Source organism: Lactuca saligna, chromosome 3, assembly GCF_052625555.1.
Source record: "Lactuca saligna cultivar CGN05327 chromosome 3, ASM5262555v1, whole genome shotgun sequence".
NCBI lineage: Eukaryota > Viridiplantae > Streptophyta > Magnoliopsida > Asterales > Asteraceae > Lactuca > Lactuca saligna.
In genome coordinates, this window is record NC_136419.1 from 180,660,868 (window position 1) to 180,688,551 (window position 27,684).

The following is a 27,684-nucleotide window of genomic DNA, read 5'->3' on the forward strand; positions in this document are numbered from 1 at the left end:
TTATGATTAATATTTAATGCACGACTTCATCAAATTCTCGTGATTATTTCGAGTAATTAATCAAACCTACTAGGCTACTATCAATATTGAGACATAAAATATCACATTATTGGAACAAAAATTGAAAAACATCATTATCCCATATAAATTCTTGTTTACTTCTCTATCATCATTTAATCATTCATGAATGTGGTTAACTAACTAGTTATAGAATACCTTTTTTTATATATAACAAAGAGTTATTTAGATTGTATTTTTTTTGTTTGAATATTTATTGAATATGGTTATAGAATACATAATGACAACAGACCATTCAAACTGAAACGACCCAAAAATACGACCCAAAAATACGACCCAAAAATTTCGTTTTTCAATAATACCAAAACCATAATATGAGTATCATAACATAAAAACATGCGCGATGTATCCCAAATCATAATAAAATACTGTGCGGAAAACTGTATCATACTATATCAAATCCAAAACAACTAAAACCATCCCCAGGATAAGAGCTAAACTGTGGTGTGTGCGATGCTATCACCCCGAGCTCTTCCCTTTGCTTGCGGAAGTACCTGAAACCAAAACTGAAACTGTAAGCACGAAGCTTAGTGAGCTCCCCCAAACTACCACATACCATACAATAACATATAAACACATATTGGGCCTTGCCCACTGCATCGGGCCGAAGCCCGGAACTGCATCGGACCGAAGTCCGGAACTGACTGAGACATTGTCCCCTGCATCGGACCGAAGTCCGGAACTAACTGCATCAGACCGAAGTCCGGAACTGACTGCATCGGACCAAAGTCCGGAACTAACTGCATCGGACCAAAGTCCGGAACTAACTGCATCGGACCAAAGTCCGGAACCGACTGGGACCTTGTCCCCTGCATCGGACCGAAGTTCGGAACTGACTGTCTGAACATCGCATAGCATAACACCTCATCTAGCATGAACACATATACTGCATACTACATCGGGCCGTAGCCCGGAACACATAACACTTAACACATAAGACATAGCACACAAATCTTGTCCGAGCCACGAAGGCATCAAACATACTAGCTACTGCATCGGGCCTAAATCCGGAAACTACTGCTAACTGAACGGGCCGGCATTGTGGCCTTAGACCCGTCCCTACTGGAAGGAAACTCACCTCGTAAGCTGGCTGCTGAGTGTGTGGCTCAGGAAGCTAACGGCTGCTGCTCCTGAATCTCCTCGGCTACAAGTCCATAAACACACTCAATCAAATACTAAACACTGCATTTGGGGTAAAATGACTCTTTTACCCTTGGTCAAAGTCAACTCTCTTTGGGCTGACTCGCCGAGTTGGGCCGCCCAACTCGCCGAGTCCTACTCTCACTTCTCAGTTCTACTCGCTGCTACTCGTCGAGTGTGGCATCGACTCGACGAGTACCCTCTTGATCCAAGAACTCAGACAATCTTCATCCGACTCGCCGAGCCGGATGAACAAACTCGACGAGTTGTTCTTGATCTTAAGAAGATTGCCTTGGACTCCCCGAGTTGTATGAACAACTCGCCGAGTCCCTCCATCACTAAGTCTACCCTCAACTCGCTGAGTCCACTCTCTAACTCACTGGATCCACTCGACACTGGTAAAAATGAAGGAATCGGGAACTCGCGACCCAACTCGTCGAGTCGTTCTTCCCGACTCGCCGAGTTGCCGCCATGCAACTGATTTTTACTCGATTTTGCTTGAATCCAACACATACAATTGATAGATCTGAGTCCAATAAGCTGATTTACCACGTAAAGTTTCCAACTTTACGTGTACAACCTCATGAATAAGGGAAATAAGGCTAAAAGATGCACAAAATGGGTAGATCTATGGTTAATATGCAAAGTAACTCCAAAAAGGTAGTAGATCTGGGCTCTACAACACCCAATCATTCAGATCTAAAGATATCTCGACTTATTAAGGCATTCATGCAAACATAAGGCTTGGAACAAGCATCAACTAGATCTTAGAAGAGCTCTAATGGAGGTTTAAAGCATATAACAAGAGGGGAAATCCGAAAATACCTCAAATAACTCAGATTTGCCCTTGGATCTTTGCACTACAACTCTTCTCCTTGCTCCTTTCTTCTTCTCCTTCTTCACACCTTCACAAAATGGCACAAAAACACTTATAAGCTCTCAAGCTGTTTTTTTTCGCCGATATACTCTCCTGAATCGGAATAAAATGAGCACTCTTCGTCAACCGATCCACTACTACCCATATCGAGTCCACTCCACGTGCGGTCCTGGGGAGTTTGGTGACAAAATCCATGGTGATATCCTCCCATTTCCACACGGGAATGTCTAACGGCTGCATCTTGCCGTGAGGTCTCTGGTGCTCCGCCTTGACCTTCCGGCAGGTCAAACATCTCTCAACATACCAAGCGACGTCCCGCTTCATGCAGGGCCACCAATAATCAGGTCGAAGATCTCGATACATCTTCGTCGCTCCTGGGTGGATAGAAAATCGAGACTTATGAGCCTCGTCCATCAATACTTGCCGTACCCCACCCCAGTACGGTACCCACACCCTACCATGAAGCGTCAACAAACCCCGACTGTCGTAATCAAATGAAGCTACTCGGCCCACTATCCTCTCACACTTCTGCCTCTCCTCCTTGAGGCCCTCCATCTGAGCCTCCTTGATCCGCTCCAACAACGGAGTGATCACTGTCATCCTCATGCACAGATCTCTGATAGGGGCCGTCGACACCTTGCGGCTCAGGGCGTCGGCCACCACATTGGCCTTCCCTGGATGATAAAGGATCTCACAGTCATAGTCCTTCAGCACGTCCAACCATCTCCTCTGCCTCATGTTCAAACTCGGCTGATCCATAAGATATCGCAAACTCTTGTGATCCGTGTATATAGTACAGCGGACCCCATAAAAGGTAATGTCTCCAAATCTTGAGGGCAAACACAATTGCCCCCAGCTCCAAATCGTGGGTAGGATAATTAGCCTCGTGAGGCTTCAACTGTCTCGAGGCATAAGCTACCACATGGCCTCGCTGCATCAATACTGCTCCCATACCTGTGATCGAAGCATCACAATAGACTACGAAATCCTCTACTCCCTCTGGCAAGGTAAGGATCGGAGCCTCGCACAATCTCTGCCTGAGAGTCTCGAACGCCGCCTGCTGCTCAGGCCCCCAACGAAAAACCACCGACTTCTTGGTTAGTCGGGTGAGCGGCACTGCTATCTTGGAGAAGTCCTGAATAAATCTCCGATAATACCCTGCCAACCCCAGGAAGCTCCGAATCTCAGATAGAGACCTCGGGACCTCCCACTGCATCACGGCCTCAATCTTGGCCGGATCTACCAAAATACCCTTCTGGTTGACGAGATGACCAAGAAACTGCACCTTGCGCAACCAGAACTCACACTTGGAGAACTTTGCGAAAAGTCTCTCCCTCCTCAAAGTCTCCAACACCTCCCGCAGGTGCTCCTCGTGCTGCCCCTGTGTCTTGGAATATACCAAGATGTCATCTATGAACACTATCACCGACCGATCCAGCATCGGTCTGCACACGCGGTTCATGAGATCCATGAACACGGCTGGGGCATTGGTGAGCCCAAATGGCATCACTACGAACTCATAATGACCATACCGGGTCCTGAAAGCAATCTTCTGTACATCCTCATCTCTAACCCTCATCTGATGATAACCGGAGCGTAGATCGATCTTGGAGAACCAAGACGCTCCCTGAAGCTGATCAAACAAGTCATCTATCCTCGGAAGTGGGTAACGGTTCTTCACCGTTACTTTGTTCAACTCCCGATAATCAATGCACATACGATGCGACCCATCCTTCTTCCTCACAAATAAGATCGGCGCTCCCCAAGGCGAACTGCTCGGCCGAATGAAACCCTTGTCTAACAGCTTCTGAAGCTGTGTAGACAACTCCTGCATCTCAGGGGGAGCAAGTCGATACGGTGCTTTGGCTATCGGAGCCGCACCAGGAACCAGGTCGATCCTGAACTCAACCTGCCTCCCTGGAGGTATCCCCGGCAAATCATCGGGAAACACATCCGGGTAGTCACGAACAATAGGAACGTCATCAATCGTCGTCTTGCCCTTCTCCCGGGCATCCAAGACGTAAGCTACAAAACCGGCGCAACCCTGTTGAACATAGCGCCTCGCCCTTGCGGCGGAACAAAAGGTCGGTCCTCGCTGGGGCCTCTCGCCCTGAATCACTATCTCTCCCCCACTGGGAGTGCGAACCCTCACTAGCTGAAGCTCACAATCAATCACCGCCCCATTGGGGCTTAGCCAATCCATACCCACAATAACTTTATTCCCTCGCATGGGAATAGGAACCAGGTCCACTGAAAACTGCTCATCAAATATCTGAAGGGAACACCCTCTATGTACTCTGCCGACCCTCACGGTCCTATCATCTGCTATCTCAACCTCTAATGGACAATCCAGCTCCCCTGGAGCTCTGCTAAATCTCTTGCTAAGCGCAAGCGATACAAATGATCGGGTAGCCCCCGAATCGAACAATACCAAAGCAGAGATGCCGTTCACCGAGAACGACCCTAAATAAAACATATCATCAAGTAATATTCAAATGATAATGATAATTAAAAGGTGAAGGGAAGATACATACCCGTCACCACATCAGGAGTCGCTCGCGCCTCCTCTGTTGTCATCTGAAACGCCCTGCTCTTCGCCACTGGCGCATCAGATCGGACCTGCCGGCCATCCGTAATCCTCAAGGTGGCAGGGGCAGGTGCAACCACCTTCCCTGCTGCAGCTAGACTGGGACACTGGGACTTTTTATGTCCCCTCTGATTGCACTGAAAGCAAATCAGATCTGATGTTGTAACCGTAGTAGCAGGGGCCGTACAATCCCTGCTCAAATGCCCAATCCGACCGCACTTGTAGCAGCCGGAACTCCCTGCCTTGCACGCCCCCTCGTGCAATCTCCCACACTTGCCACACCGACCGTGGCTATGCTGACTCCTAGACCTGTGATCTGAAACCTTGGGCTTTCTGCCCACACTGCCTGAACCCGAAACCGCCTCCGGTTTCCTCTTCTTCTCCATCTCGAGATCAATATCCCTCTCTCTAGCTCTGGCAATCATGTCGTCCAGCATTTTACAACTGGACCGGCTCACAAACATGCGGATGTCACTCCGCAACATCTCATGATAACGGGCCTTCTTCATCTCCTCATCGGCTGCATACTGTGGAACAAGAAGAGCCCTCTCCCTGAACTTGGTGGTGATCTCCGCCACTGTCTATGTAGTCTGGTTCAGGTCCTGAAACTCCCTAGCTAACTGCTGCACCTCAATGACTGGTGCAAACTCCGCCCTGAACCTGGTAGAGAAATCAGCCCAGTTCATGGCATCCAATGTCGCATCATCCCCGATGGCATGTCCGACCTCCTCCCACCAATCCCGTGCCCTGTCCTTCAGAAGACAGGACGCCAATCTGACCTTGTCCCCCTCGGTACACCTGCTAGTGCGGAAAGCGTTGGCCACATCCGCCAACCATCTGGTACTCGCTATGGGGTCCCGCGCCCCATGATAGTCTGGAGCTCCGCATGCCCTGAACTCCCTGAACGTAAGTGTGCGCGACCCCATCACGGCCGCCATCTCAGCACGGAAAGTACTCAATCTCTAATCCATCAGCTCTAAAATACCCTCCTTGATCGAACCGAAGATCACAGGAGTCTGCTCCAGTATGATGCGGGTAACCTCAGAAGAAAGGAACTCTCTGGTCTGCTCATCCATCTGCCCGACCTCCAGGCCTGATCCCGATCCTGATCCCCCTCCGGCATCTGAGCTGCCGACTGCTGGTCTCGGATGCAAAACTACCATTCTGAAACATATCATAACAACATCAGAACACTGAAATATCTCAAGGGATCATGATACTACTACTAGCTTCCTGGTCTTGTCTTGGCCTTCCTTGATTCGAGTACGGATCCTCTGCTTTCAGTAGTACGGGCCCATACTACCTTCCACATCTATCCGTACTTTCCTCAAGAACTGCCTTGACTCCACCAAGTCACTTCTACTACTGCCATTCTCTGCTACTCTCATCCTAGGCTTGCCCTAGGGAAACCTCAAGCTCAACACGACTGGTCCTCAGCTGCTGTAGGTCTCCTCATAATGCCAGCTAGCCACCACCTAAACACCATCACATGTGATGAAGATCAGATAATCCTTCAAGTAAAAGATCCGTCCCTACAACGGCTGGACTCAAACAAGAGTTGCGCAATAGGGCCAGTTCCAGCACTCTGGGATTATTCAAACCTGATTACATGTGGTGTGACGTGTTCACCTAATGGCTAACTCCCAGTACTCAGAACCCCACCAAGCACGAAGCAAGCAGCATCCGGATAAGGGAAACAGACTCAGGCAAAAGCTATTCTCATAACAAGAAACTGCACTAGCATAGGATGCTAAGCTCATACTATCAGGCATAACCTAAACAGGCTATCCTACTGTTGTCTACTCAATTCTAGCATTCAATACTCATAAAGCTGTAACACATAAGCAGGCACATAAGGCATTCTCCTAGATCCTTAGCCCTATACTAGCATGCTGTTCTACTGAAACTGAAACTGAACAAATAACTTGTATGGGTAATTTGGGAGTACTTACTTGAGCTCGGCTGACCGCATGCACACACCTCTATCTTAAAAACAATTTTTTCTTTCTAAGTGCTTTCAAAATTCTTTTTGTAAAACATTTTTATTTTACTAAAATCTTTTATTTCCCTTAGTTTGAGTTCAGATACACCCGGAAGTGTATCCGAATCCCTCAAACCAGGGCTCTGATACCAACTTGAAACGACCCAAAAATACGACCCAAAAATTTCGTTTTTCAATAATACCAAAACCATAATATGAGTATCATAACATAAAAACATGCGCGATGTATCCCAAATCATAATAAAATACTGTGCGGAAAACTGTATCATACTATATCAAATCCAAAACAACTAAAACCATCCCCAGGATAAGAGCTAAACTGTGGTGTGTGCGATGCTATCACCCCGAGCTCTTCCCTTTGCTTGCGGAAGTACCTGAAACCAAAACTGAAACTGTAAGCACGAAGCTTAGTGAGCTCCCCCAAACAACCACATACCATACAATAACATATAAACACATATTGGGCCTTGCCCACTGCATCGGGCCGAAGCCCGGAACTGCATCGGACCGAAGTCCGGAACTGACTGGGACCTTGTCCCCTGCATCGGACCGAAGTCCGGAACTAACTGCATCGGACCGAAGTCCGGAACTGACTGCATCGGACCAAATTCCGGAACTAACTGCATCGGACCAAAGTCCGGAACTAACTGCATCGGACCAAAGTCCGGAACTAACTGCATCGGACCGAAGTCCGGAACCGACTGGGACCTTGTCCCCTGCATCGGACCGAAGTCCGGAACTGACTGTCTGAACATCGCATAGCATAACACCTCATCTAGCATGAACACATATACTGCATACTACATCGGGCCGTAGCCCGGAACACATAACACTTAACACATAAGACATAGCACACAAATCATGTCCGAGCCACGAAGGCATCAAACATACTAGCTACTGCATCGGACCTAAATCCGGAAACTACTGCTAACTGAACGGGCCGACATTGTGGCCTTAGACCCGTCCCTACTGGAAGGAAACTCACCTCGTAAGCTGGCTGCTGAGTGTGTGGCTCGGGAAGCTAACGGCTGCTGTTCCTGAATCTCCTCGGCTACAAGTCCATAAACACACTCAATCAAATACTAAACACTGCACTTGGGGTAAAATGACTCTTTTACCCTTGGTCAAAGTCAACTCTCTTTGGGCTGACTCGCCGAGTTGGGCCGCCCAACTCGTCGAGTCCTACTCTCACTTCTCAGTTCTACTCGCTGCTACTCGTCGAGTGTGGCATCGACTCGACGAGTACCCTCTTGATCCAAGAACTCAGACAATCTTCATCCGACTCGCCGAGCCGGATGAACAAACTCGACGAGTTGTTCTTGATCTTAAGAAGATTGCCTTGGACTCGCCGAGTTGTATGAACAACTCGCCGAGTCCCTCCATCACTGAGTCTACCCTCAACTCGCTGAGTCCACTCTCTAACTCACTGGATCCACTCGACACTGGTAAAAATGAAGGAATCGGGAACTCGCGACCCAACTCGCCGAGTCGTTCTTCCCGACTCGCCGAGTTGCTGCCATGCAACTGATTTTTACTCGATTTTGCTTGAATCCAACACATACAATTGATAGATCTGAGTCCAATAAGCTGATTTACCACGTAAAGTTTCCAACTTTACGTGTACAACCTCATGAATAAGGGAAATAAGGCTAAAAGATGCACAAAATGGGTAGATCTATGGTTAATATGCAAAGTAACTCCAAAAAGGTAGTAGATCTGGGCTCTACAACACCCAATCATTCAGATCTAAAGATATCTCGACTTATTAAGGCATTCATGCAAACATAAGGCTTGGAACAAGCATCAACTAGATCTTAGAAGAGCTCTAATGGAGGTTTAAAGCATATAACAAGAGGGGAAATCCGAAAATACCTCAAATAACTCAGATTTGCCCTTGGATCTTTGCACTACAAATCTTCTCCTTGCTCCTTTCTTCTTCTCCTTCTTCACACCTTCACAAAATGGCACAAAAACACTTATAAGCTCTCAAGGTGGATTAGGGTTTTTCTCACAGTGTTCTCAGGGTGAGGGAAGCGAGAATGGGGCTATAAGGTGACTTAAATAGTGGGCAACCCGGGGATTTAGGGTTTCACCCATACGGATGGACTCGCCGAGTCAGGGATATGGACTCGCCGAGTCCCCGGCTCACGCGTGCTCGAAGTCGCGACCCTACTCGGCGAGTCAGGCTATGAACTCACCGAGTCCCTCTTGAAAAACTTACAACAATTACCAATGAATTAACATACCGGGAACGGTTCGTTACACAAACAATCATTTTTTGTTTGATAAAGTGATGCACTAATACGAATTGTGTTTTACTTTTTTGTTTTGTAGTTATAGATGGCTACTTCAGAAAATGATAAACAACTAGCCATGAATGATGAACATGAAGATGATAATGAATCGGTACCTGTATAAAATGATACGGCTATTGAGCATCCTAATAAAAGGTTGAAATCCGCTGCTTGGAGCCATTTTATTCCCATTTATATTAATGGTGTTTGCAGATGGGCGAAGTGCAAATACTGCAAAAAACAATTGACTGGTATATCTAATGATGGAACAACACATTTGAAAGATCATTACAGGATATGCCTTAGGAAAAATACAAGGGACATTAGACAACATATATTAGTTCAAGGGCACAAAACTATTGATGGTAAAGCTTATATGAGTAAGTATTCCTATGATGTTGAAGTATCTAGAGATGAACTAGCAAAGATGATTATAATTCATGATTATCCGTTCTCCATTGTTGAGCATTATGGTTTTCGAAAGTATACTGAAAGTCTTCAACCTTTATTTAAGGTGCCTTGTCGTAATACAGTCAAGTGTGATATAATGAAGGTATACGAGGATAAAAAAAATCATATCTTGAAATGTTTTGAAGAGAATGATAGTAGGATTGCTCTCACGTCTGATATGTGGACTGCAAGTAACCAAAAAAAAAAAAGGTTACATGGCAATCACAGCACATTATATATCTAGGCAACTGGAAGTTACAAAATCTAATTATGAGGTATTTACTCTAATTAATGTAATTATTTGTAATTTATATTTGATGAAGTTTTGAAGTGTTATATTTTGTTTAATGCAGCTTTATACATGTGTCATCTCCACACACTGTTGATGCACTATCACAAGCTATAATGGAATGTTTCTTGGAGTGAACATTGACAACAAGTTGTCAACATTAACACTTGACGATTGTTCAGCAAATGATGCCATCGTCGAAAAGCTTCTAGGTACGCTTACTACTTCGTCGCTAATTTTGAAAGGGAGAATATTTCATATGCGATGTTGGCACACATAATTAATCTTATTGTACAAGATGGATTTTCTGTGATTACCAATGCAATTGAGAATGTTAGGAATAGTGTCTCCTTTTGGACAAGTTCTCCTAAAAGAATACAAGATTTTAGACTTTTTGCTCGACAAGTAGGTGTTAATTGCCAAAAGGAGTTACTTCTTGATTGCAAAACAAGGTGGAATTCCATTTATATGATGTTGAGTGTTGCTTTGGAGTATAGAGAAGTTTTTAATCGTTCGAGCAAAAAAGATAAACATTATGTTTGCTTTCCTAGTGAAGATGAATGGAATATGGCATCGAATGTTTGTGAAAAATTGAAATTGTTCTATCAGGTGGCTGAAAAATTTTCTGGTACCAAATATCCCACGTCAAACATTTTCTTCCCTTTGATTTGTGATATGAAACTACCATTGTTGAGTTGGAAAGTATCTCATAATAGTGTTATTAAGTCTATAGCATCAACTATGTTCAAATTTGAGAAGTATTGGGATGTAATACATAATGTTACGAGTGTAGTAATTGTCTTGGATCCTAGGTATAAGTTAAAGTTGATCAATTATTTCTTTCCAAAGTTATATGGGGAAGAAGCAAGAAGTGAGATTATGCAAATACGTAACATAATTACTGAGTTATTTGAAGAGTATAAAAAGAAACATGATGATAAACGAGGAGCTTCTTGGAAACGGAAATGTGCGACAACCATCTCCAAGGGAGGGGTTTCTACTTTAATCAAATCAACATGGGAGTTGAATTTCGAGGATATGCTTTTGAGGATGATGGATTTGAAAAAACTGAGTTGGATGATTATTTAGCTGATAAGTTGTTACCGAAAGAGGAAGGTTTTGATATATTAATGTGGTGGAAGTGTAATGATTCCAAGTTTCCTATATTACATAATATTGCTAGAGATATCTTAGCGATTCCAATTTCTACAGTTGCTTCAGAATCAGCTTTTAACATGAGCGGGAATAAGGTGACAAAACAACGTAACCGACTCAAACCAGAAACAGTTGGGGCATTCATGTGTAGGCAAAGTTGGTTACGGAAGGAACTTCAAGGTAAATTTTTAATAAATATATCAATTGTTATATCATACATGTGCATAAATATTAGTTTTTCTAAAAATAAGTTTTATATGTTTCAGGTAAAAAGCAAGGAGAACCAAAGGCTATTGATCAGACGGTTGCATATGATGATGATGATGTTGAGTAATTTTTCAAGCAAACAAATAGAACCAAAGATTGAAATTTCTTTTGTGTAATCATATTCTCATTTTGATGGTTGATAGACTTTATGATTGATGTAAACACAATCTAATTATGACATCTGGTTTGGATATCTTACGTAAGTTGAAGTTATTTTTTGTTTAAGTTGATTTGAATATAGAACAGGGATGAACCGGGGTTGGGTCGGGGATAAGCCCAAAATTTAAAGGGGAGGGGATTAAATTCCCCGCATCCGTTGGGGATAGGGATGGGGATGGGGATGACGTTACGAACTCGGGGACGAGGACAGGGATGGTAAGCCCCGCCCCATTGTCATCCCTACTCTCATGTTTAACAATAATTGTTCTTGAAAGTCCCATGTTTAAGATTATTCCATTCAAGTTGTGATCCACCAAATCATTTCCACTCTTTATGTTGTAATGAAAAATTCTACTATTTTCAATTACATGGTTGTTTAGAGACTCCAAACTACTTGTTGCATCAAGACATATCTTTATTCGTTGACTTGTGGGAGTCCCACATGGAAGAAAGTAAGAAACAATAAAACCTTATGAGTGTAGTCTATACACCTTATTAGATGTATCAAGTAAGACAAAAAAGCATTTAGGCTAGAATTGTGGTGTTGGCTAATAATTGAGTCTTGATTATGCATTTTATTAATTATAAATAATAGTTAAAGATAGGGCTTTAGACCTTGAGGCTCTTGGGATCTTCTTGACTATATACTAAAAACATGGTCTAGCATATTGTTATTTTTAACTAGCAACAACATACTTTTTTAAGCGAATACAACATATTGTTATTTTTAACTCAAACATTAATTTTATTTTTAACATAAAACAATATATTATTCTTTATAACCGAAAAAAAACATACTTATATTTTTATTCAAAAAACATAATTATATATTTTTTTTAAAAACACTAATATATTGTTATGGGTAATATTTCTAGTTTTCTTTAATTATATCTAATATCTTGAATATGCACTAACAAGTTGAATGCTCTAACATTCTGAAATAGTCAACATCTTGGAACTGCCATCAGATTCTTTATTATTGATCTTTTCAAGACTAATAGCTTATCTAATGGAGCATGAACACGAGGTCAATGAGAAAATACGTTTAGCCTCCCCAGTCAAGCAAGAATAAGGTGAGATTGGAATATTTATGATAGTTTGTTATCTTATCTTTGTATATAAAAACATGTTGATCATTATTCATACACATACACTAAGTCACACTTTCAACTTATACGATGGGAAAGATGAAATCTGCCGCTGTAGAAGTAGAAACATAAATCTTGTTGAAGATCCCGTCATTTCTCACTTTCCACGCACACCAAACAAAAACTTAGATGTATTTCTCAAGGTTGCCTAAAGAAGTAGAAACATATATGTGGGGTCGGTGCCCAACGTCAGAAGTCTAATAGCCCAACAAGGCCCAAACCCTAAAGTCCAAAATATGGCCCAAACCAAGAAAGTCAACTGAAAGTTAATGTTGTTGAGTTCGCCCGAGATACTAAGTCTTACACCCTACATTCTACATCGGTTGCCAGTACGCACAACATACTAGCTGCGTACGCCCAGCGTACAACACAATTGACCAGACTTCACCATTAAGCACTTAATCGGTTAAGTCACTAAGCCAAACTCTCAAATCTGATCCCAAATGGTGACTTAACAACTAAAGTTGGCAACTTTATTCCCATGCATGACTTAATAGGACCCCCAAAACTCAAAAAGAACCATATTACGGATCCTAACGCATGAATGGACCGGTATAACTCATAAAGATTACATTTTTATGGTCAAGGGACCTCAAAGGTGCTAAGATCTAACATCCATGGCATCTGAAGTAGACTATACTCATAAATATGGTTTAAGGACGCAAAAATGCACAAATGAAGCACTAAATTGGATCTAACATAAGGAATCATCAAGTAGAGAACTTTATACCTCAAATAGCTTACAAAGATAATGTTGATTATGGATCTAAAAGATCAAGCCACTCTAAAGTAACCTCCAAGTGTCCTTCCTTCAAATCAACAAAACTCACTTCTAAGCTCAAACAAGCCACTCTAAAGTAACCTCCAAGTGTTCTTCTTCCTTCAAATAAACAAAACTCACTTCCAAGCTCAAAAATGACAAAAGGCACTTAGGGATTCATTCTTAGGGTTTAGGGGAGTGCAGGCTGACCAAAAGATATGACTAAGGCAACATAAGTTGCTTAAATAGGGCACAAACCCTAAAAATTAGGGGTTAACCTTTCTTAGCGTATGTTCCACATACTCCCACGTATGCCCAACATACGTGTCCGCCTATGCAACTATCAGAAGAGCCAATACGCCCAACGTAGTCATAGAGTACGCCCAACGTACTCGGCTAGGGACCAAATTGTAAAGAATTCACATAAAGGGTTAAAAAAGAACATACCACTAAATCTTGAATGTTACATTTGGTGGCATATGTAGCAAGATCAGGACATATGTTTGCATAGTGACCATTCTTTCGGAAAAAATTGGCAACATAGTGGGCGTCTCCCACGACCATCACCACTATAGAAGGCAACCCTCGAGTTTCCAGATTGGCCACAAGTGGATGGTTGGCTGTTGCGACGAGTTTGTGTAGTAAAGGGAGCAGGTGTCGGTGAGTTGGTCACTGAAGCAAGAAAGAGTTTATGGATTTTAGCTTGGCCATTAAATCGATCAGTGTAGGACGAGGACGGACGACTCTTTGTATCGTAGAAAAGGTTTCAAACGAGGAACCAAGGTCACGTAAAAACCAATGACTCTTATCATTATCACTGCAAGATTGCCGATAGCACATAATTGGTCGCATATAGCTTTGAACTTGCGTCCAATACTGCAACTATAGAGGTACCTTTTTTTAGTTGTCAAAAATCCCTTGAATGGTTTGCATGCATTCTTGAGAATCATAGCAATACACACACTCAAGGGCTGTCAAAATATCTTTGGCGGTTTGGAGACCTATGGTCTCATACATAGTTTCCTCAGAAAAAGAAGATTGCAAGGTGAGGTAAGCTTTTTGATCAACTTCTTTCCAGGTTGAGAAGGAACGATTGGAGGTAGATTTTCCCTCTAATTCAATGGTTGCAGTTGGAGGAAGAAGGGTACCTTCGACATAATCAATCAATTTCTGAAAAGAAAGAAGTGGTAATACATGATTACGCATAATAGATAGTTGGTTGAGTTGAGTTTAACCGTGAGCAGCGGAAGTATGGTGGCAAGAGGAAGAGAAGCCTATGATGTAGACATGATCGACGAGCATGGAAGAAAAGATCTATAGGGGCAGAAGAAGGAGACAAGGGGGAAACATTTAGGGTTGGACCATAATTATGGTTGATACCATATAAGAGTATTTTTCCCTTGAATATGTATCTTGTGTGTGTGTGTATTAGGGATGAGTAAAAGGACCGAACCGGTCGGAACCGGCCCGAACCGGACCGGAACCGGGAACCGGCTTCGGCCAAAATCAAGAACCGAACCGGCCCGGCGGTTCTATCGGTTCCGGTTCTACCGGTTCTTGTCGTGTCTTCAAATGTTGGAACCGGTCCTTGAAAAATAGCATGATACGGTTCCGGTTTTTGCCGGTTCTACCGGTTCCGGTTATATCGGTTCCGGTTCCTACCGGTTCCCGGTTCCAAAAATCCACAAAAATAACGTCCCGGTCCCGGCCCGACCGGTTCCATCGGGTTCTGGTTCCGGTGCCGGTTCCGGTTCCGGTACCGATTCCAGCCGGTTCCCCGGTCCATTTGCTCATCCCTAGTGTGTGTGTGTATATATATATATATATATATATATATATATATATATATATATATATATATATATATATATATATATATATATATATATACACACACACACACACACACATAGATAAGGTAAGAAACTAGCCTAACATATATGGAGATACAAGAAATCTTTTCTAATTATTCTAAATTATCTCTAATACGAAGTCATTAATAGATCCACAAGGTCATAAGAAGTACTTAATAAATTGATAATGATAACTGTTGAGAACGCTATATTAGATAGTATTGATTATAAACAATTGAAGAACTTTGTTGCTAAGAATGCTTGGAGATCCTTGATATTCATGTAACTATATAAGATTATTTATGGTACTGTGATTCATTTGTTTTGATTATTTTATACTCCTTTGTTCAAAAATTATTGTTCATAGACAAAAACACACACAAATTAAGAAACATTAATTACCATTAATTTATTAAATGAAATGATAGTTTTACCTTTTTGTTGCATTTAATTTCATGGTATGTTAACTAATAATGATGGGTATTTTAGTAAAAGGGATATTTATTTTTAGAAATAGACTATTATTTTGGGACAAACCAAAAATAAAACATAAACTATTAATATGGGACGAAGGGAGTAATAATTATCGACTTATCGTACGATTAATGAATTTTGCTTACACTGTGTACATAGTAACCTCACTACAAAACACTCCCTTATCCTACACTCAACTATATTGAAGAAAAAAGAAGATTACACTTGAAGAACTTTTCTCTAAAACACTAAACAACAAAGAATCCTTATGAATGAGAGAGCTAGAGAGAGAAAATAGATATGTAGTGTGTTGTATCTTGTTGTTATGACTGAACAACACACACACACATACAATCTAATTTATACATCGGGTAGAGATTCGGGGCATGGACCAAAGTAAACACGCATCATAAGCAATTGGGTAAAACCTGTTTGTCCTACAACCTAGAAGTTTGTAATAAACGAGCTGAAACCCAAAAGTTCTGAACATATGATGCATTAAGTCCCTCTCAACAATTCTCATACAAAGGCACTCCCAATATATCTATAAACTAAACCTCCAAGAAATACAAACATTTCAGACTTGATATGTATGTATTCTCAATAAGAAGTTTGTAAGTATAATAAAATATTTCAACAAGTAGATTTCTCTACCGATGCAGATTGATTGATAGTCCTCTGTAAATTGTTCTCCTTGGACATTGGTCTTTGTTTTTTTCTTTATAGTTAGCTTGGTCATTCTAATATATATATATATATATATATATATATATATATATATATATATATATATATATATATATATATATACATACCTGGAGGGTGTAAAAAAGTATCAACGAAGGTGTAATATAGTAATTTCCGTCATGTTTTTGCTAAATTGTGGGTCTTCTTTAGGCAAACCAGAGGAAGAGGCAATGGCATGATCCTTTTGTGAGTCATGAGTTGGATCGGTTGAAGTTGGGAGGGTGTCGGGTTCACTTCCCAGCATCAAGATCACATTTGACAATGGCATGTTTTGCTCATATTGTTGGACTCAAGTTCAATCCTACGTCTGTCCTCTGAGATGAAACCAAAAATAGGTGATGGTAAGCCTTAGTATATAAATATACAAAGAAAACATTTTTAAAGGAAAAAAAATGTGTTTATCTACAGGATTTGTAATAACTTACTTGCTATTCTATTCACCAATCTGGTATAAGAAATATACACAACCACACACAAGATTGTAACCCCCAAAACAGAAAGACCAACAACGAGAGGAACAACAAGTTTTTGAAATTCTGATCGCCCTTTGACTTGATGCCCTGAATATAAGTTTTCGTTAAAAATAAATAAATAAACTATTTACAAGATTTTTTTACGCCGACTCATGCAGTTAATAAAACTTACTAAATAATCAACCACAAAACGTGACTAAAGGGCTATCAGATATTTTGCTTGATTTAGAAATGAAACGTGTATAATTTCCTATGTTTTCTTAACAAACTCATCAGCTCTTAATTTTATAAACATGATCATCTCTCATTAATTTCTTTTTATATATCATTCTTCTGCAAATTAATGCAAATTCTGTGAAAGGTACAATCGGTTCACAACTGTTGCAAGTTAAATTGATAGATATTAAGAAGTACCTGCAGAAACACGGATGGAGATATTATGTCTGCCCTATGCTTCAAGATTATGAAGCTGAGAATGTCAGAACCAACAACCTTGGGTATCATGGCGGCTTTCATCCGTTAGTTGTTCCTCTTGCTAAGATGTATAAGCATATGCTACACACTCATGACATTTCTCTATGCATACAGACTTGTTATTTGATTTTTGGAAGGTCACATATGTAACACCAACACTAATCATAGTAAGATTCACGAATGTATCTGTAGTATTCTCACATATTTCAGATTTTCTCTTGCATCCAACCTTATGATCCCTATGTAAAGCACGCTGAAATCCAATCAAACAACTACTACACAATGGTTGATGATCATTTGTTTGGTTGCATATCCGAAATGACCCACACACACGGTATTCGCTACAACAATCTCTAGGCGCTTCCCATTCCAAAACCCATTGTTTACTCGCTTTTCGCCAACTAAAATATTGTAAATGGCCTGTGTAGTTCATTACCAACCTTGAGTAAGGATTGGTCACAATATAAGTTATGTTATAAGTTGTAATTACATGTTGATCTCCTGTGGTTGTGTTTGATAGCAAACTCACAGCCTCGGGGAACATTTTGCTGTCATCAAAGCCGTTCTTTGGGTTTCTGCTTTTCCAATGATATGTTGTATCTTTCATAATAACGAAGTATTGGTTGCCTCTTTCATCTTGCCGAAATAGGTAGCTTCCAGTTCCTGGATCATTGAGACTTTTCCATAATGTCACCGTTAAACTTTTGTCCAACTTCATTCCAGTATCTGTTGTTGTTTGTTTTTTCTAAGAAACCACTTCAAACCACTTATTGTTGCGCAGCGCAGCACACACGCAACACTTGACTCTTCATAGCTGTTTGTTTTTCAGAAGACTTCTTACTTAAAAACCGTTGCGTGTGTGCTGCATGGCACAACACTAAGCCAACGGTTTCAAACCTCTTTACACCTTACTTTAACTTACTGTAGCAATATGCAGACGTTAAAAAACAAACATATTTTTTATTAAATGGTGCAGCCGTTTGGTCCACCTCTTCTGCTACAGAGGGTTGCAGAGGTGATCCGCAGATTTCAGACATTTTCGCTTCGAAAAAACAAACAACACCTTGGTGTTTTAAAACTCTGCCATAATGTTTTTCGTGCTGCATCCTCGATAAACTTAACATTTCCGGTACCAAACAGCTTCAAGGTCCTTGAACCAGTTCCTTCTGAAAACACCATAATGTAAACAATTCGTCATTTTTCCATGAAAATTGAAGGCATTATTAGTAACTTGGCATCACGGGATTTATGAACAAATATTTGCACTTAATGCATGATGGCTTTTTTAAAAGGCAATAAGCTTAAGTGAAGTCTCAAACTATGCTTTTTTATCTTTTTGGTCCTTCATTTGACTAAATACAAATATTCACCAAATTTATGAACAAATATTTATTTTTATTTTTATAAAAATAAGTATATTTGTATAATAAAAAATAAAGATAAATCTCGAAATAACATCACATACAAATTAAAAATAGATAAATTGATGTTTTTTATACTTCAATTTTTTAAATATAAAATTGAAAGCGAAAATATTCAATGATGTATTGTAGTTTGAATATTTTAGATAAAGTTTATAAAAAAAATTATTTTTATATTAAATAAAATAAATTTGCATTATGATTAAAATATTGTCATTTTCATGCATTCTTGCTAATTATTATTTATTTTTGTTCTCACACATTGTTTTTCAGTCATTTTCATTCAAACAGAATACGACCCAATAATAATTCTGACAAACATTTTGACAGAAATAAAATTAATAATAATAAGTGTATAATAACCTTATATACGATTTAATTAGTAAGAATATGTGTTAATGACAATATTTATGTAAGATTGAACGTATTATATTATCAAACAATATACCCATTTTTTATAATAAAATAGTTAATTATAAAATAATGATGGATTGATGTTTTTATAATATACAAATCATTTTCATTTTTTAAATCTATTTAATAAGACAATTTATTAAAACTATGTTATAAAATATTATAAAGTATTAATAATATATTCTTTGTGACATTTTATTCGTTTATTTTAAAGTGGTGTTCCAATTTTTTTTAACAATTTTTAATGTTTTATTTAAAGTATTTTTTAATGTTTTATTATTGTTTCTTCATGTCTAACTAATTTATTTTAAAAAATGTATTCTTGTTTGTATAATTAATTTTCTGTAAGAGTGGATTTTTTTTTTTTTTTAAAATCTTTGACGTTTTGTTTGAATATATTGTTTAATGTTTCTTGTTGTTTTGTTCGAAGATATTGTTTACTATATATATTCGAACAAACGTTTAAAATTAAAATAAATATCCGAAATCATAAAGATAAATATAATAATAGTTAGAATTAAATAACATATCATGACAAGCTAATATTTCTAATCAGATAAATATGTTGATTTTTTAAAACTTATTCTTGTTTGTACATTTGTATAACTAAAAAACAAGCAAAATGTAAAACAAAACATTATTTATTTATCTTTGTTTGTATAGTTTATAAAATCTTTTCCAATGGCGATTTTTTAAAATGTTTATCGTTTTGTTGTTTTAATGTGTGTATGTGTGTGTATATATATATATATATATATATATATATATATATATATATATATATATATGAAAAAATATATAGCATGTGCATCATTTGCATATCATTTGGAAAAAATTTGATCCAAATTGATCTAGTAGATGATCACTAACTATTTTAAGATCATTAGGATCACTTTTTTTTAAACCTTGTTTTAGATCGTATCTTATATAAAAATAAATAAATAAAAATATGTAAATTCATCATATTTTAAGCTCTGACACATTGATATTCAATTATATATATATATATATATATATATATATATATATATATATATATATATATATATATATATATATATATATACATAACATGTGTATCATATGCATAAGATTTGGAAAAATGTTTTTTTTAACTTATCTTATATAAACAAATAACTAAAAATATATAAATTCATCATTTTTTAAGTCTATCCATACTGGTATTCGATATTCTTACATACCATTATGCACATCATTAGAAAAATATATTTTTTTAATTTTTTTCTCAACTAATCACCTTCTTTAGCAAGGTCTTAACTTATTAAAATGTTTTTGATCCGTACATTAATGTGCACATATACATATTTGCATATATGTATATTTTAATATGTGTATATTTGCGTATGGTGCACAATTTACTTAAATTTTTTTCAAATATTAATATAGAAAGATGTTAAAAAAATATTGAATTTAAATATTTTTAATTATTTTTTTATGATACGAGATAAACTCAAAAACAATGTGTAAAAAATTATGCACATTTGAGTTTGTGCATATATGCATATTTTTCAAATTTTTATAGATAGTTTTTTAAAACATCTTAATTTGCTAAGACGTTACTATAGAAGGTAATTCGTTGAAAAAAAAAATTTAATGTTTTTTTTTCAATAGAAATGTGCATATGGTGCATACTTTTCATACAAAAAATTATTTTATTTTTCAAATATTAATATGGAAAGAGGATGAAAAATAATGAATTAACATATCTTTAGATATTCTCTAGGATATAAAACTTTAAAATGATGGTTGAAAAAATTATCCTCTCTCTCTCTCTCTCTCTCTCTCTCTCTCTCTCTCTCTCTCTCTCTCTCAATATATATATATATATATATATATATATATATATATATATATATATATATATATATACCAAAAAGTATTAGGAATCATAAGAACAACTTCTAATTAATTTTTAATTAAGAGTATATTTGTCATTTTTCAAATACATATTTATAAATATTAAAAATGACAGTTTTGTCTAACAATTACTAGAAAAAAATGACATTAATTAAAATTAATTGTGACATTTATAATCACTAACCAAAACTACAAAAATCAAAAAACTATTTTAGACCTACCATCGCTCATCGCCCTCCGGCGCCTTACTACGAGAGTTGGCGTTCCTCCCTTACTCTCTGGCCGCTTACCGGTCGCCGGAGAAGAAGCAACTTTGATGCGAGAGACTGAGGAGTTTCATTTTGGCTTACTAGTGTTTTTTTGTTAATGAGGTAGCAAATAAACGACTTGGATTCTGGAAAGAGATAAAGGTAATATTATACTATTTCTTTTTAATTTTTTTAGTTTTACTATGAATCGTATAACCTAGATAATGTTATACTATTTCTTTTTAAATTTGTGTATTAAAATTGTGATTTATTGTATTAAGCTATGAATTTTGTAAATTAAGTTGTGATATTTGCGTTTTAAATTGTAACTGAATGCATTAAACTGTGGATTTTATGTTTAAATAGTAAACAGACTATATTAAGTTGTGAACTGTATATATTAAACTATTAATTTATTATATTATGTTGTGAATTTTGTATATTAGACTGTGAAATGAATATATTAAACTATGAATTGACTGTATTAAACTGTATATTTTTTATGAATTTTGTGTTTATATCTTAAATATGATATAAATAAAGCATTTATATGTAGATACGATTTTCTATAATTTTGAGTAAAGTGTGTAAAGTTTAAATTGTGAATATTGTGTAAATTAAACTTTGAAAGAAACACTATCCTCCATATTTAAAGGTGTATGTGAATGTATAATTTTTGTGTATTAAACAGTGAATTTGTTATATTAAGTTGTGAATTTCATGTACTAAACTGTGAAATGGATGTATTAAGTTTAACAAAACTGCAAATTTGGTCCTCATAGTTAGCAGAAAACTGCAGATGGAATTTCTTAAAAGACATGTTCAAATTTTCTTAAAAGACAACCTGTCTGACATTTTTTTACAAGATGGTGCTATTTGATGTTAGTTACTCTCTAGGCATGTGCAAATGTTCTTAAAAGAGAACCCATTATGGTGCTATTTGATTCTGAGTTCAGTTACTTACACCCAAAATCTATGATTTCATTATGTGTGTGTGTGTCTGAGTTTGATGCGAAGACATGCCAAACAAAGAGTCGTCGTTATGATTATCAAGCTTACCGGGAGGGGGGGGGGGGGGGGTTACTGAATGTAGGGGTTGTCTTTTTTTTTGAAAATATTAAAATATATTTTAAAAAGTGTAAAAAGAAAATAGGAAGCGCATAATAGTCCTTTCAAGTTATTTTAATTTTATCAGGGACCAAAACCACAAAAAAGATTCAATTTTGGACTAATGGTGCAAGTCAGAAACTTTTTGGACTTCATCCATATTTTTTGGCAAACCACAGGACCAAATTTGCAGTTTAGTATTAATAGAATTTTGGCATATGGACATTTTCGTTTATAGAATGTATTTTTCTTATGCTTCTTATTAAGAAACATGTATATCTTCCAATATGATACAGATTTGAAATTTAAAAGTTATAACGTAGCCCAATAATCTATGTATCATCTTAAATCCTTAGATCTGCCCTTCATAGAAACAAATAACTCATACTGATTCACAAAGGTCAAGATGTTCGCTCTTTGGTTAATGGAAACAAATGTGTTTATGGCTAGTAATTAAATGAATTTAGATTCTTGAATTGAAGTTACTTTGCAACGATTGTATTCAATAAAAAAGCAAACTAATCAATTAACTTTCAAAGCAAGAAAATATTTCCTTCAAAAAAAACTCATTTGTTTGCATATTAGAACACAAATATAAAGGAACCTAACTGAAAAATGATGATGCATGGCATGAGATTGTGACGAAGTTGAAAAGATGTTGATGATAGAGTGTCCACTGATCCGGATGAAAAGATTCAGAACAATGCTTGTGATGACATTAAGTGTTTTGAAATAAAACAAATTGAAAAAAAAAAAAAAAAATGAGGATATTAGAGAAGGAACTGTCTTTCACGCTATGGTTAATGGTTATATTAAATTCAAGAAAAGGACAAGAACAGAAGTCACATGGTGTGTCAACAAAGGCTGTAGTACATTGTGTGTAAAAGAAGAGGACAAATCACGTGGGTCTGTAAAAAAAGGGAAAAAGTAACGTACTTTGAAAGAAAAGACAAAGTTGTAAACATAAATGTGTTTTGAAAAGTGATAACATGGAACCAAAACAAAGGCTTAAAGATTGTAGATTTTCATAAAGTTAAAAAATGTTAAAGTCCAGATTACGGGGGAGTGTTTGTTGAAAGGGTAATCTGGTTGTAAACAGATGTAAAACGTGTTCTTCATGATATAATAAAAGATCTAGTTTAGAGTACAAGTACCTCTTCTTCCTCCTTCATATATGTGTGAAGAAACTTTTCTCTTTTCTCGTTTTATATGTAGTATTTCTGCACATCTGTGTTGTTTTCTGGTTTGCTTCCAACAAATCATAGAAAACCAGATCAGAATCCATAACAATTATAAAACCCCCAAAAAGGTAAACAATTGAAGGATCTCAAGAACAAATTATCAAACAAAACACATTAAATGCATGGACTGTAATTTTACCTCAGGGTCAGGGGGTTCTTCTTTGTCAAGATCAGACGCCATGAGTGTTCCACCCAGTAATATTTCTGAATCTCACGTTTTCTCCTGCATATTATCCACTTAATTAACAAATCCAATTCGAGAAACGTGACTAAAGGAAGGAAATTGTGTAAAAGACGGATAATAATGAGTCATTACCATTAACAACAGCAGCTATTGAAGGTTTTCGGGAAATGAGGATTAAGAAATAGACGGAAAAAGAAGTAGAAAATAGAAGAAAGAAAGAGAAGGGTGCGAGAAAATCAGAGTTTCGGTTCAAGGACTAAGAGCCCTCAATTGCGAGGCGAGCTGTTAAGAATGATCGTGATCTACTGTTGAATGATGTTTCCTTTCTGCTCAATAGAAGTGGGGTCTGTCTATGCAAAATGGAAAGGAAGGGATTGATGATCTTGTTGTGATTTTGCTTCGTGGGTATTGTGGGTATTTATGGGCAGAAATGAAGTGAAGATCGCCATGTGAGGTCACTGATCCCTTTTGCTTTTGGGTACTGATACACTGAAAATAAAGGACACCTACTTCTTTTAACCAATAAAACCTAAAAAAATAATACGTGTTTTTTTTAGTCATTCATATAAAATACAAAATTATATTCTAATAATTTTATTCTTTATTTTATTTAATAAATTAATTCATAATTACTTACGATCGATAATATCTTAATTTCTTTTACATTTATTTTTTATATTTATATAAAGTTTTTAATATACCGACCGTGGTTTTCATGGGTGATAACCTCATCATAAATATGTCAAACTCGTTATATTTGAGAATTATAAATTTTATTTCAATTTATTAAATTATAGATATTTTTAAAAAATAACTATTATACCTCTTTTATTTTTTTTCTTTTTTTTTTCTCATCGAATACACCATCAATTTTCTTCTTTTAACATTTCTACCCCTCATTTTAATACTTATTTTTTTATATGGTATTTTTTACACCACCGAATCTATTTTTTTAAGAGATGATATAAAACACATTAATTTAATAAAACAATTAATTTTAAAAAAAAAAAAAAAATGTTATAAGCACATTAATTAAACAAATCTATTACAAATCAACCACTTAAAAAAAAAAATTTCAAAATAATGGATATCAAATCATAATAAAATGTTACCCAATAAAAATATTCAGATTAATATATATCAAATATTCTAATTACTACTTCTATTGTATATTTACTTGAAAAAGTTGGTTATGTATTTAATTTGGAAGTGGCATGTTATCAAACTTTATCATGTGTTCTTCCTTTTATCTGTGGTCACAATTTATCTCAATAGGAACCGCTATAAATCTCGAACAGATACTACATACCCTTTTAGGCATAATAAAAATTCTGTACACTCTTTAGTAATTCATCATATGATTCAAATTTGAAGTTAGATAAATAGAGCTATTGATTTTGTATCATAGAATTTGATTAATAATTCTTGTTGAGTTAATTTTAACACAATCAAACATCACATTAAGGAACAAGACACAAAAGTTTAATAGACTCAGAATCAATAAGTAGTTAACATGTGGTTTTAAAATAATTACAAATTTTGGAATTTTTTTTTGAACCGGAACTAGTTACACCGAACGAAACCGCATTTTAAAAATAATAAATTGTCAATCATGCAAAACTAATCACACAACCATGAATGTATCATCCCAAGTACATCAAATCTTCGACTAAAGAAATTTGTCCCAAGTGCATCTACATTTGTTTACAGAACTTATAAAAGTTCACCATAAATATGGATTTATAACTTCTAATTTAATTGATAATTATTCCTAAATATGAATGTCCTAATTTTCTAAATTACATGTTCTAGGTGCTCTTTCTATAAGAAGCAACATGGCTTTCCATAATACTCAAGTGAACATTAAATTACTAATGTGTCGTATGCATGTACATGAAGTTACTAAAAACTATGAAGAAACTTAAAATTGACATTTGTTGGTTTAATTGATCCGAGACAATCAGTTAAAAGTTTACTAAAGATATAATCGTAAATCGTAATTTGTTATTGAGGTATAGCATAATAAAAAACAATATATCACGCATATTTTAATAGAATCAATATCAAACCTCAAATTTAGAGTTACTGTTTGAAAGTGGGATATGAAGAAGAAGAAGTCGTTAAAGCAACAACACCAGAGGAAACCGGCTAAAGAAGTGTTATCGACCAAAAAAACATTGTCGAAGGAGGAAGAAGCATTTCCCGCTAAAGAAGCAGCACCATGGGATGTGGGTCATGCATGTTTGGAGTATGCAATCATGGGGTTTTCGTTTCTTAATGGGAAATTATCCGTACATAATCTTTTTTAGCCATACAAAAAAATTATGTTTCATACAGTTGTACAATACAATCATCTAAAATATTATGTAACGACCCAAAAATTCGAGACTAAAAATTTCTTTTATTAAACATTACTTAAACATAATTATCAATCGATATCATAACCAGAGTATTAATTTCCAAAACACATGTTCATTATCAGATTAAAACATTCACAGACTGTCTAATATATGGTGTGTGTCATGCGATCACCCCAAGCTCTTCCCTCCACTACCGGAAGTATCTGAAACCAAAACTGAAAACCGTAAGCACGAAGCTTAGTGAGTTCCTCACCCTACCACATACCATGCATAACCACATACTGCACATATTGGGCCACGCCCGCTATTTTGGACCTAGCCCTGTCGAAAATACCCGATACCCGAATTACCCGTTCGATTTTTTCAGGTATCGGGTAAATTTTTCCGGGTAATCGAGTTACCCGATTTATTTTCGGGTCGGGTAAATTTTTTGGGTTTCGGGTATACCCGAATTACCCAAATTATTTTAAAAATTCCTTTTTTTTGTAGAGCTTGTACTATATAGCAGGTATTTGATCATGCTTAAACTAACTATCATTATTGTAAAACATAAATATATTTATTATGACAATACGACACTAACAATATTAAAAGCAATTTTTATATATCATCACGTTCTTTAAAACTTAACTGTTTTCTATATTATAGTTTTTATTGCAACTAACAAACTCATTATCCTGACAAAACTTCAGAACATGGCAAAACTTATGGCTACATTTATCTTAAATATTTTAAACTTTTAAATTAAGATCTTTAGGTGTTTGTTTTTTTAACATCTTATTAGATTAGATTAAGTTGTTAAAAAATTACTTGATATCTCATGTATTATTGACTATAAAATCTCAATGTTCAAAGCTTGAGTAACTTCGTTTATGTCTCGTTTGTTTATATAAACAAGACTAATAAAGCACGACGTATTTATTTCATTAAATTTATTTTCAGGTGAAATTCAAAAAAAGAATTATATATATCGGGTAATACCCGAATTACCCAAACCCGACCCGATACCCGAATTACCCGAATTTAGTTTGGGTAGGGTAACGGGTAATTTTTCTAACATGAAAAACCCGAATTACCCGAAAACCTGAAAAAATTACCCGTTCAACACCCCTACCTGGCTTCGAGCCCCGCTAGGATACAGATCTTTCTAACTTAGGTCACGCCTGTCACTGGGCCCCGCCCGCTAACATATAATAGCACATAAGCATATAAGAACACATAAGTTAACATATACTCACAAATCCTATCCTGAGGCCTCGCCTATCTTGGGCCTCGCCCTTGTCCTGCTACTGATGAGTCATGGAACCCCGTCCACGCCCTTACTGATAGTGAGATACGAGCCTAGCCCACACTCACTCTTTCCTTAACTTGGGCCTCGCCCCTGTTCTGCTGCTAATGAGATGTGGAACACCATCCACACTCTACTATCCGTGAGATACGAGATCTCACCCACACTCACCTCCCTACCAGGCACATACATGTATCACACAGACAACAAGTATAAACTAAAATATAAACCATTCCTTGGGCACCCGCCCGCTATCATTGGACCTCGTCCTAAATATTATACTAGCATACTGAGCCTAGGGCTAACCCCCGGGTCT

At 36.9% G+C, this 27,684-nt stretch overlaps 2 long non-coding RNA genes across 8 annotated transcripts; both read right to left on the reverse strand.

The window, feature by feature from the left end:
• Nucleotides 1–348: 348 nt before the first annotated feature.
• LOC145034064 (uncharacterized) lies at nt 349–6,039 on the reverse strand. 3 transcript variants are annotated; one of them, XR_013677858.1, is made up of 2 exons: nt 4,630–6,039; nt 349–572 (listed from the first exon to the last, which is right to left on the reverse strand). It is a non-coding gene; the product is annotated as an uncharacterized LOC145034064 (long non-coding RNA). The 3 variants fall into 3 exon arrangements; XR_013677860.1 differs by lacking the exon at nt 4,630–6,039 and adding an exon at nt 2,044–2,363; XR_013677859.1 differs by lacking the exon at nt 4,630–6,039 and adding an exon at nt 1,157–1,936.
• Nucleotides 6,040–6,834: 795 nt separating this feature from the next.
• Nucleotides 6,835–24,203, reverse strand: LOC145037557 (uncharacterized). Of its 5 annotated transcripts, XR_013678902.1 has the most exons (10): nt 23,853–24,203; nt 23,676–23,759; nt 23,450–23,543; nt 17,168–18,393; nt 16,706–16,840; nt 16,349–16,594; nt 9,095–9,209; nt 8,557–8,636; nt 7,670–7,735; nt 6,835–7,058 (listed from the first exon to the last, which is right to left on the reverse strand). It is a non-coding gene; the product is annotated as an uncharacterized LOC145037557 (long non-coding RNA). The 5 variants fall into 5 exon arrangements; XR_013678904.1 differs by lacking the exon at nt 9,095–9,209; XR_013678903.1 differs by lacking the exon at nt 7,670–7,735.
• Nucleotides 24,204–27,684: the final 3,481 nt, after the last annotated feature.